General features: G+C 33.0%; 1 protein-coding gene across 3 annotated transcripts in view; it reads right to left on the bottom strand.

Annotated features, from left to right (window-relative positions):
• Positions 1-17100, bottom strand: part of LOC145247355 (COP9 signalosome complex subunit 7b-like) — a 307459-nt gene that overhangs the window by 20762 nt on the left and 269597 nt on the right. The gene's annotated exons all lie outside the window — the stretch shown is intronic.

The following is a 17100-nucleotide window of genomic DNA, read 5'->3' as shown; positions in this document are numbered from 1 at the left end:
AGAACATCTCAAAGTTGAAGCTTTGTAGTACAAAGCTAAGTCAAGATAGAAACTTCATTCAAACGGTACTTAATAGTCAATATATTATTTTCTTTTGTTCTAAAATTTGAAAAAAAGTTGAAAACTTTTACATACACATTAATAGAAACGGTGACAAGCACCGATAACATCAGATTTTTTTTGTGCGCTCTGAAAAATTTAAGCATAAAAATTTATAAAATATAAAAAATGAATACTTTATTGTTGTAAGTCAGTTTGAAAACTGACTTACAACATTCATTTTTTAATTATTTGGAAACCATAAGTTTTTGATTATCAAAAGAAAAAGAATATTTTTTCAAAAATAAATTCTTTGAAAAAGAATGATCAACAAGTGTTTGTGTTTTTTGTTTCGAGGGCCGAGTTGAAGTTAAAACATCTCAAAGTTTCCAGCTTTATAGTATAAAACTAAGATATAAACGTCATTCAAACGATAGCTAACATATAATTTTTCTCATAAAATTTGATTAGAATTGATTGAACATTTTTTACGTACACATCTATAAAAATGATGAAAAGCACAGATATATATATATATATATATATATATATATAATTATGCTATCAAAAAGTAAATCAAAGCAAAACTAAATCAAGGTAAAATAAGCTCAACACTATTAAGAGGAGCAAACGAAAATATGAAAATGAAAGATGAGGAATAAAAGTTATACATAAATTTATATCAGAACACTTAGGAAAATTAAGGGGAAAATTAAGAAAAAAACCTCTTTAGGCCATGGCATTTCAAAGCTAAATGCTTCTTATCAGAAGAGGAGATGGGTTAGCATTATACAAAATACAAATATAGAAAAACTGACTTAACGACATTTAGATATGAAATAAGAATAAAGGAATAGGATAAAATGGTAAATAATAATTAAAACATATACAACATATGTATGTATGGATAAATAGGAGGGGTATTATATATGTAGGTAATAGTACAAATATATATTTCCCCAAAATTTCTGGTATGGGTGGAGGGGAGACTAAAGCTTGCTGCTATGGTTTCAAATGATCTGAAATAACAGCAAGGGGAGACTTGATTCCAAATATTTTTTGTTATATCTCTCCTCTTTTGAAAATAGGGTACGATTATGAATATCTCCAATATCAAATAATTCTTATACACTGTGAAATTTACTTCATGTATGAAAACCAAAGAGGGAAGATATAACATGAGAAATATTTGGAATCAAGCTATTATTGTAGATCATTTGAAACCATAGCAAGTTTTAGTCTCCCTCCATCAAGGCCAGAGGTTTTGGGAAAATATCAGATATTTTGTAATTCATTTGCAAAACTAGGAAAACAAATGACTATGATTGAAACAAAAAAGTGCCAAAAATAGGCTCTGGATAATGGATGATCCTCTTAATGTGCAACCAAGGGCAAATAGCCCACTACACAATCCAGGTCATTACCTTTCCAACAGGCCTTCATTTGCTAAATTCTGATCAATAGTCACTGAAATTTCAGACTTATAAAATTGCTAAAAAGAAAGGTAGTGTATGTATATATATATATATACATATGTATATATATATATATATATATATATATATATATATATATATACACACACACACATTCGTGAGCAAAAAAATTGGGGCAAACAAATTTTTATTGCACTAAAAGCTATATTGAACAAAGAACAATTGTACAAGGAAACTTAAACGGAACTAATAACACAGAACAAAACATTTACTTTAATAAATGTTTAGTGTGGAATCGCATTCCCTTTTGATTTCTTTAAAAGATCAATCCTTTTAGACATGCTCTCAACCAAAGTGGAACACTGTGAAGATGAGATACTATTTCATTTGCTTTGCACAGCTTCCCACAGTCTGCTATTGTTTGAAAAAGTTCTTCCAGCCAATATTATGAACCAAATATTTTCGATTAGGTTTAAATCGGGGGTTTGACCAGGCCAAAACATCACATCAATTGAATTACCAGAAAATCAATTTTTGGTGACTTTAGCAGTGTGTGCAGGGGCATTATCATGTTGAAAAATAATGTTCTGGGATATTCACAGCTTCTGGATACTTGGTATCAGTCCTGTTTCTAACATTTGAATATATTCCTTTGCATTGATTGACTTCTCACATCTAATAAGTTCCCCAACTCCTACTGCAGTAAAAGTTCCCCATACCATTATCCCTTCATTCCTGTGTTTAACTGTTGTTTTTATGCAACTTGGTGAAAATCTTTCTCCAGTTCTTTGAATGCACTGTTTGGAGCATCACTAACAAGACAAAATCTTGATTCATCTGACCAGAAAACATTCCTGAACCAGTCTGTATCTTTCTTGCAATAACACGAGAAAAATCTTTTGTATCATTGATGTTCTTCTTAGATAAAAATGGCTTTTTGCACACTTTTTAGAAGAAAATCCCATTTCTTTCATTCGTCTAGATATTGTATATCTAGAAAGAGAATTTCCAGCCCGTATTGAATTTTTTGCTTTGGTCAACATAAGTTTTCTTTCGATCCTTCAAAACAGTTAATTTAAGCCTGGTGTGGTCCTTCGAAATGGATGCTCTAGGGCGACCAGATCCAGATTTCCTTTTTACCGAGCGTTCAACTTTGCAGCTTTTACCAATTCGCTTCATTGCAGAAAGAGATGTTTTCACATTTTCTATTCTTAAAATATCAAAAATCTGCTTGTTAGTCATTTTTGAATGCCTTAATCCTGCAATTTGTTTTTTTTATATCCTCGCCAAGATGCAGTCTCACCATTTTTAGGATTCATTTTTCCACTTATTATTATATGCTGTAATAATAATGATTTGCAAAATAGAAATTTTCAGTTAAAATTAACAAAAATTCATGGAAAAAGATTGAAAAATCGATTTATTCCTTCTTTCACTCTTGGCCCATTTTTTTTTTTTTTTGCTCATGAGTGGATCTTTACTTATAGCCAAATATTGAAATGCTCATATCTTTGGTTCTATGGGGCAAAACCTCATGAAAATTTGCAGGCTTTTTGAAGATTATAATACTATTTTATGGTGAAAATTTTATGACAATTGGTAAAAAAAGAACCTATATTTTCAAATCCATAAAATATGCCAAAATTTGCCTACATTTGTATATAGTGTCCTGGCAAGGAAACATCAGTTTTGCTGATTTGGAATGAATTTTGTTTAGGGTCTTTTTTGCTTGATTGTCTCCCTTGTGGACTAGCCAGACCACTAATATATATAAAAAAAATTAAACTGTAAATTTTTATTTGCTCTAGTTAGTATATTGAACAATTTTATATAGCTGGGATTGTCTTAAACAAAATATTCCCTCCCAAAAGTATTTTGTAAGACTTGAAACCATAAGATTCATTAATTTGTGATCTAATTCATCTCATTATTCTCATATATATTAAGCTCCCTTTTCTTTGGGTTAAGTTTTTTATCCCTCTCAAATATATTTGACAAAGAATACAAACCACTATCCGCTAAAAACATACATATCTCTTCTAAACAAGGATATTTACACAAACTTGTACAAGCTATTAACAAGTTCTTTATGTCAGATGGAAAGCTTACCACTATGATTTAAACTAACATAAAAAGCAAAGGAAATACACAAATTCCTCACCCTGAAACCTACAAAATGAACCTTCCAATTAATTCATACAAAGAACAAAGGAAAGTTGAAAGAACTGCTGCCAAGTTTTACGGTCTGAAAACAACTTTGCACCCTAAATTTAAGCCAGATCTCCAAGAACTCTGAAAACTAACTGATCATCAATTTAGTTAAGATAAAATGTAAAAAACAAAATACCCTCTTAATGCTATCACTGGAAAAATAACTTTGCAATGAAAGTTAAGAAAAACTCATTTTTGTTAAAAAAACAAAAAAACAAAAGAAAACCCCAAAAAACAAACCTGAAAACTACTATAAATTAAACTACCCTACTAACAAGAAAATCTATAATATAAAGCTGAATGTTTGTCCGTGTGTGTGCGTCTGATCACGAATAGGCCCCTATATGGTTGACTATTTTAAAAAACTGATTACATATAATGATAGAAGATGTATCGAGACACAGGAATGGGTATGTTTGATCTGGCAGAACGGTGGTTCATTAAAATTGTGGGGTCTGCGTTCGCGCCTGGTCCGCAAAGTATGGAAATAAAAAATTTAAAAATAAAAAAAAAAAACGTTTACAAGTGTTTTTGATATGGATGTACATAAGAATAGTTTGATAAGTATGTTTTAATTTAAATAGGGATGGTATAATAAAATTGTGGGGGTCTGCATTCGCGCCTGGCCTCCATAGAATGGAAATATGCACAAACTTTAATAAAGACTTTTCATATCTATCTGCGTAAGTATACTTTGATAATTAGGTTTCAGTTTGATGAAATATGGTATAATGAAATTATGGGGTATTCATTCGCACCTGACCTCCATAGAATGGAAATATGTCAAAGTTTAACAAGGTTTTTAATAAAGATTCACAGAATATTGTGATAAGTGTTTCAGTGTGAACAGGTATGGTATAATAAATTATGGGGTTTATCTATTTTATTTTCATCATATTTTGCTTTGGTATTGATACCCCTAAATTCGAAGCTATCTCTTTACAACCCTTCCTTTTCATAACCTATCATACTTTCATAAATCAGAGTCCATTTTCTGTAGGCTGTTTTTGAACCCAGTCAACGACGGGTACTTTTGCTAGTTATATATAAGGAATCAAATAAATCTTATAAATCTGTCCTTACTAACAAACGAGATGAAGATGGAAACAAAAAACTTACTGAAATTAATGAATATCTATAATTACACAAAAATTGTAACCCCAGGCATTCAGAGATTCTCCTTGAAAAATCATAAACATAGCTTCCATGATAACCCCTTTATTAGACTAACTTGTACCTCTAATTCAGGTACAGGATGAGCAAGTAAGAAAATATTGATAGAATCATCCCCTCCATAAAGGAACAAGTTCTCCCTCTGGCAATGCTCTGTTCTAAAATGATTCTTAAATCTTAAAGAGAAGTAAAAATTCAATTACCTTTGATATAAATAATTAGTATCATTCTCTCTACCCAATACTTTTAAATAAGGCATTAAAAAACATTCGGACATTACCGATTTAGAAATAAAATTCTGTTAGCAAGGCGATCCTTAATACATTTCGATGGGAAATTTTGGACAAGAAAAGATACCCCCAACAACTTTGATAAAATAGTGTTCTTCCGACTCTGCAAAAGTTACAGATTTAGTGGGACTATTTCTATTAAAAGAGCTTAACATAGAATTCAAAAACCTACAAGGACGCATTATTTGTAACACCAACCAGGTCAAGACAGTACAACAATGCCATCAAGAAACTACACAAATTTTTTAAAAATTACGGTTTATCCATAGCAGTTGACCCAAATAAGAAAACCTCTAATTTCTTGAATATATGCCTTAGTTTAACTCCCCTTACCATAAAACTAATTTGAATCTATTTTATGTGCATAAATAATCGAATCATCCAAAATCTATAATTAATTCAATAATACCAGTTATCTCCAAAAGGATTTTAAATCTGTCAGCTGACAAAAAAAAACTTTGACCAATTTTCACCGTTTATGCTTTAAGGAATTTGAGATATACAAATAATCTATAAAAGTGAAAGTGTATGTCTGTGTACATTTCCCTACACAATAACTGTCAATTTTCAGTGGAAATTTGATAAACAGGGTATGGAGATTTGGGAAAATCTTTGTAATCCGTTTTTGGCCAGAAATTTGGCTGTTAAGGGGTAAAAATTCAATGATTTGACCTTTGAGAACTCTACCAAACTCCTCAAACAATTTTGGGTCTAAACACTTGAAATTTTAGATATAGGTTCCTTGGACATGGATCTAACTTAATAACTTGATTTGAGTCCAAAATAATAAATGTTAAGGGGTCATAATAGGGTCAAAGTTAATAAAAAATTTGACCTCTGCGGTTTCTACCAAATTACTCAGATAATTTCTGGTCTAAACATTTGAAATTTTACATAAACGGTATTCATAGATAGGGCAAACTTTTTAATCGGTTTGGGTAAAAAATTTGAGGTACCAATATATAAATGTATGTATGTTTGCATGTCTACCTAAAACTTTCGACAGAGGTGACGGATTTTCACATCATTTTGAAGCTCAACCCTTCAGACGACAAATACAGAAAAATTGGCTAAAAACATTAATTTCTTCACCTGGGCACTTTTCTACAGGAAGGGGTCGCCTTTTTCACCGATATTTTCGAATTGTCTTTTCAATTGTCTAGCCTTAATTTAAGCCTACGTCACTTCCAGTTCCAGCGAAGACGTCACATTTTTTTCCTTCGCGGTACGGGTTCAAGCCTGCCTTTCCACTCAACTTTTGTTTTTTTTTGCTCAACACACACCTCCAAACACCCGGGAAACGCCGAGCACCTATGCTAGTATAGAATACAACAAAAAAACGTGCTATGGTGAAAAAGTTAAAATCAGTAATTACCCATAATATGACTCTAAAGACAACCAATAACAATACAATCTATCCCTAGCAAAAATAAGCCCATCCCAAAAGATGGTAATACTAACAAAAATTCTAACCACAAGCTAAATAAGAAAAATAACTGACTAAGACGAAAAAAATCCATAAGGTTCAATCCACCTTTTAGCCTGAATGTAAAAATCATACCTAAAGAATTTTTCAAAATAGTAGAAAACTCTTAAATACCCTAAGTACAGTACATTATTAAACAAAAACTATAAAAAATATCATAGTCAACGATGCTGAATTTAGCACAGACAATGATATCATCCAATAACATGAAAATAAAAAAGCTCAGACAGCCTGTATAAATAAATGTAACTGCCAAAGTAAAGATTGATTGATTTTACGGCATATCAACCTGTGGTCATTTAATGCCAGAGTCTTTTTTTCCATATACATTAATAGTTTTATGTATGTTCAGTGTCTATGTTTATATAGTTAAATAAGGTATTGTTTTTTTTTGTTTGTTTTTTAATTTTGTTGAGTAACCCTTCAAACTCTTCAAATATCTGAGAAGGAAATTTGGGTCTACATGAGTGAATATGTCCTTTACAGTTTTTTCATTATATAGATTCAGTCGATTTGTTTTCAAGTCTTCGCATCTTGTTAATATATGATTGACAGTGTATGGTTCCTGGCAGGGTATGCAGAGTGGGGCTTCTTTTTTGAGTAGGTAGGAGTGTGTTATAGAGGTATGACCTATTCAGAGTCTTGTCATTATAACTTCCTCCTTTCTGGTCATTCTTTTGTTTGCTTTCTGTTTTCCTATGGTTTCATTGATTTGGTATAGCTTGTTTTTAGTACAGGAGTTCCACGACTCTTGCCATGTGTTTCTAATATATTTGTTAATGGTTTGTTTTAGATTGGCATGAGGGATCTTATCTTTGGTTAAATTTAATGCTGTTTTTGCTGCTTTGTCAGTTCTATCGTTACCCTTTATGTTGATATGATTGGGTATCCAACAAAAGAGAATGTTTTTATCATTAGGAATATCATCAAATCTATTTAGGGTTTTCGTGATTATTGGGTTCGTTGGTTTCCTGTTTTCCAGTGTTTCGAGTACTGATTTGGCATCTGAACAGATAATGAATTGTTTATCTTTAGAAGATTCTATAAGATCGAGTGCCATACCAATGGCTGATACTTCAGCACTGTAGATCGATGCTTTGTCTGGTAATCTTTTCATTAAGATTGTTTTATTGTGTATGGCTGCACATCTAACATTATCTCCATCTTTTGGACCGTCTGTATAAATTGTTGAGTGTTTGGAATAATTATCTTTAATTATTTGGAATTTTTCTTGATATATGATTGGATTGGTTTTTGTTTTAGGGTATTTAATTAGGTCTGATATTATTTTTGGTTGTTTTGTCAGCTAGGGGGGATATTTAGGTTTTACAGATTTGTGTATTGTTGCAATATCTATCTGGGCTTTATTTATGGATTCTTCCATACGTAGGCTAAATGGTTTTATAGAATTTTCTTTTCTATCAAAGAGGTTTTTGTATTGAGGGTAGAAGACACATTTATAGGCAGGATTAGTTGGACATGAAGCCAATTTTGTATAATATTGTAGTCCTAGTTTTTCTATTCTAAGTGACAATGAGGGTTCATCTGCTTCTACATATAAGCTTTCCACTGAGGAGGTGGGGAAGGCTCCTAGAACCAATCTTAGCCCTTGGTGATGTATTGTGTCTAATTCCTTTATGTAGGACTTTCTTGTGGATCCATAGATATAGCATCCATGATCTGACAAGGGATCTGTATAATTTAATTATTGAGTCTTTGTCTGCACCCCAGTCTGTATGAGCTACTACTTTTAAGAGTTGGATGACTTTGTTGCATTTTTATTTGAAGTATTTAATATAGGGAATGAATGTTAGCTTTTTATCGAAGATGATGGCCAAATATTTATACTGATCAACTATAGGTATAATTTCATTATCCAGTTTCAGTATTGGGTCATGGTGCATTTTCCGGATTTGGCAGAAATGAATGGCTTTTGTTTTTTCTTTTGAAAATCTAAACCCATTTTTTGTTATCCATTTATTTGTTTTGTTTAGACACAGTTGTAAATGGCGTTCTATTCTTGGAATATGTTTTGATCTATAACAAATCAGGAAATCATCCACATAGAGGGCACATTCTGTTCCTACATTTATATTTTTTTACAATGTTATTTATTTTAATGCTAAAAAGTGTGACAGACAGGATGCTTCCTTGTGGTACACCTGTTTCTTATTTTTTTTTTTTACTGATGGATAGGGTATCTCCTAATCATACATTAAATTGTCTATCATTTATAAAATTTGTGATAAAAATGGCCATTCTGCCTTTTAATCCTAGTTCTTGTAGATCTTTTATACTGCCATGCCTCCATGCTGAGCCGTATGCTTTTTCAATATCGAAAAAGACTGCTGTAAGATGTTCTTTCTTGATAAAGGCTTCTCTGATGAAGGTTTCTAGCTGAATCAGGTGGCCCATGGGGGTTTCTTTCATTCCTAAATCCTGATTGATAATCTGTAATCAGATTGTCTCAAGGTACCATACTAATCTGCTGTTAATCATTCTTTCCATTATTTTGGAAATACAGCTAGTGAGTGCTATAGGTCGGTAATTCATGAGATTTGTAGAGTCCTTTGATAATTTAGGTATAGGGATTACTATGGCCTGCCTCCATATTTCAAGGACGTTGCCACTTTCTCAAATATCATTAAATATTTGTAGTAGATAATCTGTAGACGTATCAGGAAGTTGTTTTTGGAATTGATAATGGATTTGATCAGAGCCAACAGCTGAGTCATGAGCTTTGCTTAGGGATACTTTCAATTTATTTTTAGAGAATGGCTGGTTGTATTTTTCTGTATTATTTGTCTGAAACTGGAGTTTTTCCTTTTTTGCTTTTTCCTTAATAATTTGGAATTTTTGGTTAGAGTTTTTGGAGGAGGAGTTTTTTTGCAAAAGTTTCAGCAAGACAATCTACCATTTCTTTCTTGCTAGAAATTTTTTGCTTATTATAGGTCAAGTGTTTAGTAGGGTTGCTGCTACTTTTCTCTGAGATTTTTTGGATCATGTCCCAGACCTTTTACTTGTTGTATTTATTTTTGATAGTTTTTTCATGATGCTCGATTCTGGTTTTGCAAGCGTTAACTTTCCAGCTCTCGATTCAAATTCATTTTCATTTAATACTGTTTCTATTTTTTGTTTATTTTGGTTTTTGGAAGGGGGTTTTGTGTTTCCCTGTTCTACCTCCATCTTTCTTGATACTGCGTGTTTAATGTCTGCTTTTGTCCTTGTTTGTGACTTAGATCTTTCACATCGGTTTATTTGTAGTTTTTGTTGATCGGATTCTATTTTGCTCTTTGGAGCTGGTTTTTGGTTTTGGTCACTTCATTGAGTTTTCAACGATACTAGTAATTGTTTCTTGTTAGTTTCATTTTGGTATGTTTTTAAAGTTTCAATTAGATTTTTGAGCTCAGAAACTAGTTTATTGAGTAACTCTTGGTAGTTTATTTGGTTAGTTTGACTTGAATTTTTTGTGATGTTTGCATAGGCGTTTACTTTTTGGTAGGAATCTTACCATTTTCCTTGCTTCTTTCTTTGTATTTTACTTCCACAAATTCTTTTTCCTTTTGGAAGGTTTTGCATGTTTTGGGGTATGCTGGATGGTTTTCTAGGCAATTTGGGCATTTAGTTTCATTGGGGCATTCATTTTCCATGTGGTTGGGTTCTTTTAGACCACATTTTCCACTTCTCTATGGTGCCCATATTTTTGGCACTTAAAACATCTCAGAGACGCTGGTATATATAATTCCACTTTTTCAATTGTATATACAACTTTGACTTTGGGAATTTTAGGAATATCAAATGTTAGTATATACGTCATAGGTATGGATTGGCCATTCCTTTTTATATTGATTCGGACATGATCAATCACTCCCTGTTTTCTTAGAGCAATTTTTATTTCTTCTGTTGCAGCTAAGATTAGTTCACGGCTTCTTCTGACGCTTTTTGAGGTGTTTAACCTTTCATGAGCAAAAGTCTTGCATTTATAAATATAGAATTTTTCTATTCCTAGGAGATTCTTTGCATCTTTGTCGTTGTCTACTGTAACAAGTAGGTTGCCATTTTTCATTTTTTTAACTGTTTTAGGATTGCTGTTTTGAGTTAATACTTTTTGGATTAGAAATGGAGACAGATCGCTGGCCTTTTTTCCTTCCAAGTTTTCAATAACTATGAATCTTGGGAAGTTTTCTTTGTCAATATGTTCAAGATTAAATTCTTGTTCACTGTCTGAGCTGGTGACATCTGAAACATCAGAGTGAGTTCTTTTGGTTTTTCTGGGTTTTTTAATTAAAATGTGTTAGTTTTTCATCTTTCTTGCTCCCCATCCTCCTTGGAGCCCAAATGTGGGAGATATTAGGGGGGAAACCCATTCGTCCTTTCATCCCAAGGATACAAAAAAGATATACTCAATCGGTTGTCTGTGCCATTGCTTCCAGATTCCTAATTTAGTTTCATTTTCCTAGTTTACGAGAAACACCGGGTAGGGAACAGTCGTGTGATTTTATCTCAGCAACTGATTGATCCTTGCCACCACCTTATAACACATATTTGGTTTGCCTGTGTTTGTAGTAAGAGTAAGATATTGTATTATCTTTAGACTTCATTTTTTTTTTTTTTATGTTGTAATTAACATTTGCCAGTGTAAGTGTTAGGGCTTGGCATGACTAGCCGATTAATCGGGCCTCTCCGATCTCCCGTCTAGTCGAGGTAAAGGCCGAAGTAGTGTGTTGCAGAGCCACAACTTTTTTTTTTCCCCTAGTCATGGACTGCTCAATCACCAAGATCCCGTCCTAAGACATTACAGGTTGCTACATACAGCCAACAAGTAGTCCCATTGAGGGACTTCTACTCTCTACAGGGGGGCAGTCAGCATATTCTGATGCCCTGCCGAAGGGGTCTAGTGAAATCTGGTTTATTTCTTCAAATAAACATTCTTGGGTTTTAGTTTGGTTATCTCATTTCTTAATTGATTTGATGTTCTTGTTGGATTGTTGTTTTCATTCTCTGCCTTGCAGAAAATAATTGAGTTTTGCAAAGGAAATAGGTTGTAGTATTATTGGCTGGACTGTTTTAATTTAGGAAGCCAGTAAGGAAGTGGGAGGGAAAAAGGGGGAAGGAGGCTATTGTTTTTGTTTTTGAAGAACATATTTAAGTTTTACAAAAGAGAACAGAAAACAAAAACAGAAATTCAATGTAGGTGCATTTCGTCTCAGGAAGCCAATAGACAGCCTGATCTGGTAGTACCAGCCCAAGTAAAGAGAACTGTCCTCTAAATAATGATTGCATATATAAGGACGTTGTATACTCTTGCACAGTGACACAACTACTGATACATGAAACTCATCCAAGTAGCATAACATGATAACATGAAACTCATCCAAGTAGCATAATAACTAATGACTCCAAGCAAAACATGCCAGCTTTGGTAAAGCACACAGCTACATTAAATGGCAACAACCACAAAATGATTCCTATAATGATTCTCCCACAATCCGTAACAGACTGACATCTTCTCCTGAAAGTTATTCAATTCAAAACCTCTCGATTTTAAATATCAATCCCAATATTAACTTAAATAGACATTTAAATAATGAAAATAAAACTGACACATACATAGGCGCAACTTCTAATTTAATTAAACTGAGACTCTCAAACCACTTACATTCCTTCAAACACGAAAATACAGGCTAAAAAAAGCACTTCTTCAACTACCTTAATTAAGAACCGAACACTTAAGATTCCTTATTCAATTAAATTGAGTATACTAAAAAAAAGCAAAATTATATACACTAGGGTCTAAATTTTGTAATCTTTATATTTCCGAAGCAGTTAAAATAATCACTTTCCCTAAACTTACAATGACTACTAAAAACGAATTGGTCTTACTTTGCAAACACAGAAGAAAATTTAAATACAGCCAATTGGAAATAACATAATTTAGCTTTAGACAATAAAAAATAATCCTCATTACCATTTACTCAGCATACTCAATCTTACCTTATTCTCTTAAATATAATGTACATCAAAAATATCTCAATCAGCTTAATCGACTGTTTTCTCTCTTAAATCGTTCTTCTTTAGGAACCCACCTATTACATGTTTACAAGTTACATCTCAAATCTTACATCCTGAGTTTCACTTTAAATAACACCATATTATTTAAAGATGTTGCACTATTTTGACCCCCTTTTAATTCTACCATTCTAAAATCATAATTTTCATAGTCAATAATAACTATTAATTTGCATCTGAACTACCTTCCACAATATAATTTGAAATAAAAATTTAATCTGCTCAATGAGAACTCATCTTCGGTAACTGTCCACAATCTCTTTTCATCTGGAATTTATAATTTATCCTTTACAATACATCCAAGACCTCTTAATTAAATCCTAATATTAACTGGCAAGAGTTGTATAAGACCAATAATATTAGCATCAAAATGAGATGAATATTTCCTTAAGATTATTCTATCTAAAATTAAAAACTCTTACTACTACAACAAATAATAATCATTTTTTAAATAGACTACCCCATTACTTCTGCAGTAATTTATTCATTTAAAATTTTATCAAATATTTATAGTAGTAGTTTATATAAATCTTTGCAATTTTATTGATAATTTTTATATAACAAACTGCCTTATATATTATATTTTTTTATACTATATATTTTTTCTCTATTAAATTTTTTAAACGTTTAATTTTATTGAATTTAATCCATCAGATAATTTGAAATGATTTGAATTTCACCCTAATTTAAAATCTTAAAGCTAATCTCAATCGTTATAGACAATCCCCCGCCTCATTGACTTATGCTTTCTACTGTCCCCTCTCTTATAAACTTTCTTACCCCTTTTTTCACCTTTGACCGACTTATCTATAGTTGCAGGCTACCTGTCTGAATTTTCTGTCACCTCTACCCACACGCTCTACCAATAATAACTTCTGTTTGGTTTTTCTTTCTTTCTCCCTTCCCTTTTATTCAAACTGTCACAATATATAACAGCACTATGTCTAAAGCAACACAAGCACTTGGAGTGATATCCATGGAATTGAACATGGAGGTATCTAGCTTGACAAAATGCTTTGAACTCGTCAATTTTCACTTCCTATTTGAGTTAATGATGCTTAAAATGACAGCTATGTGCAATATCAGTTGATCAATCTTGGCTCTTAATTCACTACTATTGATTGTTTGGGCGAGCAGTTTTTGGTTGGATCTCACTGAGGTTATGGAATGCGGGAAACTGAAGTGATGTAAACAATTGGGTGGACGTAATCGTACTGCATGGAGTTGCAAGTTTTTGTACTGTTGGCCTCCACTCCTCCTTAAATTTCAACAGTTTGCCGTATGATGGAAGTACATCAGCTCCAGCATCTTTCAGGAGTAAACTAAAGTCTGTGTAAATCCGTTTGGTCCTTTTGCCACTCTCGTAGATGGCAGATACAATCTCCAATGAAACGTTTCGGTCTGGGACAGACTTGTTGCATAGGATAGAGTATCCCACTTTAGCAACCTTTTTGTTTTTTATTAAAATTTGTTCTTCAGACTGAAGGCAAACATTTTGGTCGGGGAAGTGTTCTGTGCTTGAGCAGCAGCTTTGGTCGAATCCATATAGTTGCTCAGTCATTGGCGTTGTTGACGGTCACTGACTTCCTCCAGAGGACGCTTTGCCATCGGTACATTGGTGTGATGTTGGAGCACTACCTTCTCATCAAATGACCTGGATGAACTGAGCACTGAACGATTCTTGTTTTGTTGCTGCTGAAAGTTTTTGAACACAACTTTGATGTCAGAAGTTTATCACTAGGTGGAACCTCTAGCTTGGATGAGACCCGTTTCACAACTTCATCGAAGTCTGGCTCTTTGTCGAATTGAGACCTCTTGCAGTTCTGGAAAATCTCAATGAGAGCAATGTTTGTCAAGTCATTCATTATGATTGTGTATCAAAAATAAAATAAAATGTGAGATGTTGAAAAATTAAAAATGAGAAAAATGGAAATATTCAATTATAATGGATAAATTTTCAGAAAATTAATTTTTTTCTAGTTTAAAGCCAATATTTAACTGAAAATTGTTAAAAAAAATCAAAAAAATCAGGATTTACCAAAAAAATAGTGCAGTTTCATAGTTTTCTGATGCCAAATTTGGATTCTGCACTCCAAAAAACATAGGAATAGTGGCCTGGATGATGAAATTTGAGTATGAATGACAAAAATTATCTGGATTTATGGTTTAAATGGTCATTGTGGGTTGTCCAAAATCACAGAAAAATGGCCAAGTTCAAATTTTTTCAGTATGTTAGAATTAAAATGGTTCCCAAGAGTTATTTTTTTTCACCCAATTAGATTATAATAGCTTTCTATGTCTAGATTCTTATTTGTAAAGCAGGAGAAATTTCATTTCAGGGCTTTTTTGCAATCTTTCATTAAACTATACCATCCAGGAGCAAATTTTGGGCTTTTTTATAGAAGAAAATGCTTATTTTTATGGTAAATTTTGTGTCCCCCCCCCCCCCGAAAAAAAACAGGTCAAAAACTTGTTCATATGTTCCATTTTTTATAATGAAGTAAATTTAAGGAATCCGGCATTATCTAATGGGCTTATAGGACATATTTAGGGGTTTCTGGAAGAAATTTTGAGCAATTCTTCAGGTGCACCCAAATTTACTTGGTAAAAATCACTGTAGTTGCAATTTCACAAAAATTCGAAATTTGTGAACTTCAAACGAGCATATCTTGAGAAATAATTGGAGTTAGAAGACAAATGAGCCCATTTTTTGCAACCTCAGACTCTGACCTATTCAAACATATAGGTTTTATGATTTGAGGAAGTTGCTAAAAATCCATATGCCCACTTGCCAGCCCACTGTGTGGGATGAGCCCTCTGTGTGGGTTTTCATGCAAAAAAATTTTTTTTTAATTTCTAATTAAAGTTTTTTTGTCAGGAAAAACGTTTATTTTTGTCAGTAATTGTCAGGAATAATGGACAAACTTCTCAGGAAATGTCAGGAATTTTAGGTCTCAAAATTTTAATATTGTTGAGTTGGATTTTAAATGGCAGCTGTTGATCCCTTTTACTCGTGGTAAACGTTTCTATCTGAAAGATGTTATTCATGCCTAATAGGCAAGTTAAAAACCTTTGTTAGCAATTTGTTTGAGGTTCAGCCACATTTTGACTGAACTAAAATTAAAAAAGTTCACTTGAATTTGAGAAACATCAACAAATTAAGATTTTCATGCAGTCTTAATTGGTTGTAATTTACCCTCTAAAAGTTTCCATCCCCACTCATTAAATTTTAGCTGGTTTCTACCTTTCCATTCCTTAATTTGGAAGTAAACGCGAAGGCTGTGGAATTTCGTAGCTGCTCTTGTTGGTGGCAATAAAGCCAAGAAATAAACTGCGCATTTAACAGGATAAAACAGGCATAAGCATGAGTGGAAAAGAGAAAGGCGGAGAAGTTCGTCTCTGCAGTTCATAGCAGAAGAGAAACTTTAATAAATGTTTCTTCTGGCTTTGGAAGAAACCCATTCAACTGTTCATCACTGTTTCTTTGTAGCTCTATGATGCCCATACCTGTCTCTCAGGTGTCAGAATTTGGTTGTCCAGCACATACTTTTGGTCTCCTTGTACCAGTATTCTGAGTCTTTCTTCCTGTCTCTCAACCTCGAGACCCTGTCCTCTCTTTTTTTGCTGCTTTCTCTTCGTCTTTTTGAAGTCATTGCAGAAATTCAGCTGAGATCTCTCCATACTGTTTTGATGGCCTTTTGTCTGTTGGCACCATTTTTTCTTTCAGGCTTTATCCAGCGTGGGTGTCAACTTTCTCATGAAGAAATCCTTCATAGTCTTCTTCATAGAAGGCAAGTCATCTGTTGATTTTTTTTTTTCTGCAGCATGCATTATTTTTAATCTAGTCTAAACTTAATACGTAACTCAAACGGTATTACTCTTAACCAGTTTTTTAAACAAGTACTTCAAATATAAATTAATAACCCGACTTCCCAATTTGATAAAAGTTCCATTATAGTATCTTAATTATGGGGTGGAGCTGGAATGCTTGTACATTCTGGTTCAAGGTAGAAAAAGCCAAAAATATCCATGCATTAATATGAGAGGGGAGGTCCTAAACTTGGAATGGAGCAACGGACTTATAAAGTAGATATTAATAAGTCTCTCTTACCCCCCCTTTTTTTTTTTAATGGAGAGTAGATAGTGCACTGTGGATGTATTATCGACAGCTTCAGCAACTATCGCTTCTTTTTGTCCCTCAGTCCTCATTTCCAATGAGTGATTTTTCTGACAAAGGGTGAAGAAAAAGCTGCTTTCCAGGTTGGTAGTACTTCGTGAACAGTAGCCTGAGATGTCGGAAATTTTCTGTTTCTATGTCTATCCTTGTGGCCATGTCAGTAGTAAAAGTGCTGGAGGTAAATGTTTCATCTGGGCTGACGTTATCCGCCTGATAGTC

This window comes from Euprymna scolopes, chromosome 25 (assembly GCF_053919585.1).
Source record: "Euprymna scolopes isolate OS-2025 chromosome 25, ASM5391958v1, whole genome shotgun sequence".
NCBI classification, from domain to species: Eukaryota; Metazoa; Mollusca; class Cephalopoda; order Sepiida; family Sepiolidae; genus Euprymna; species Euprymna scolopes.
This window is presented reverse-complemented; position numbering and strand designations above follow the sequence as displayed.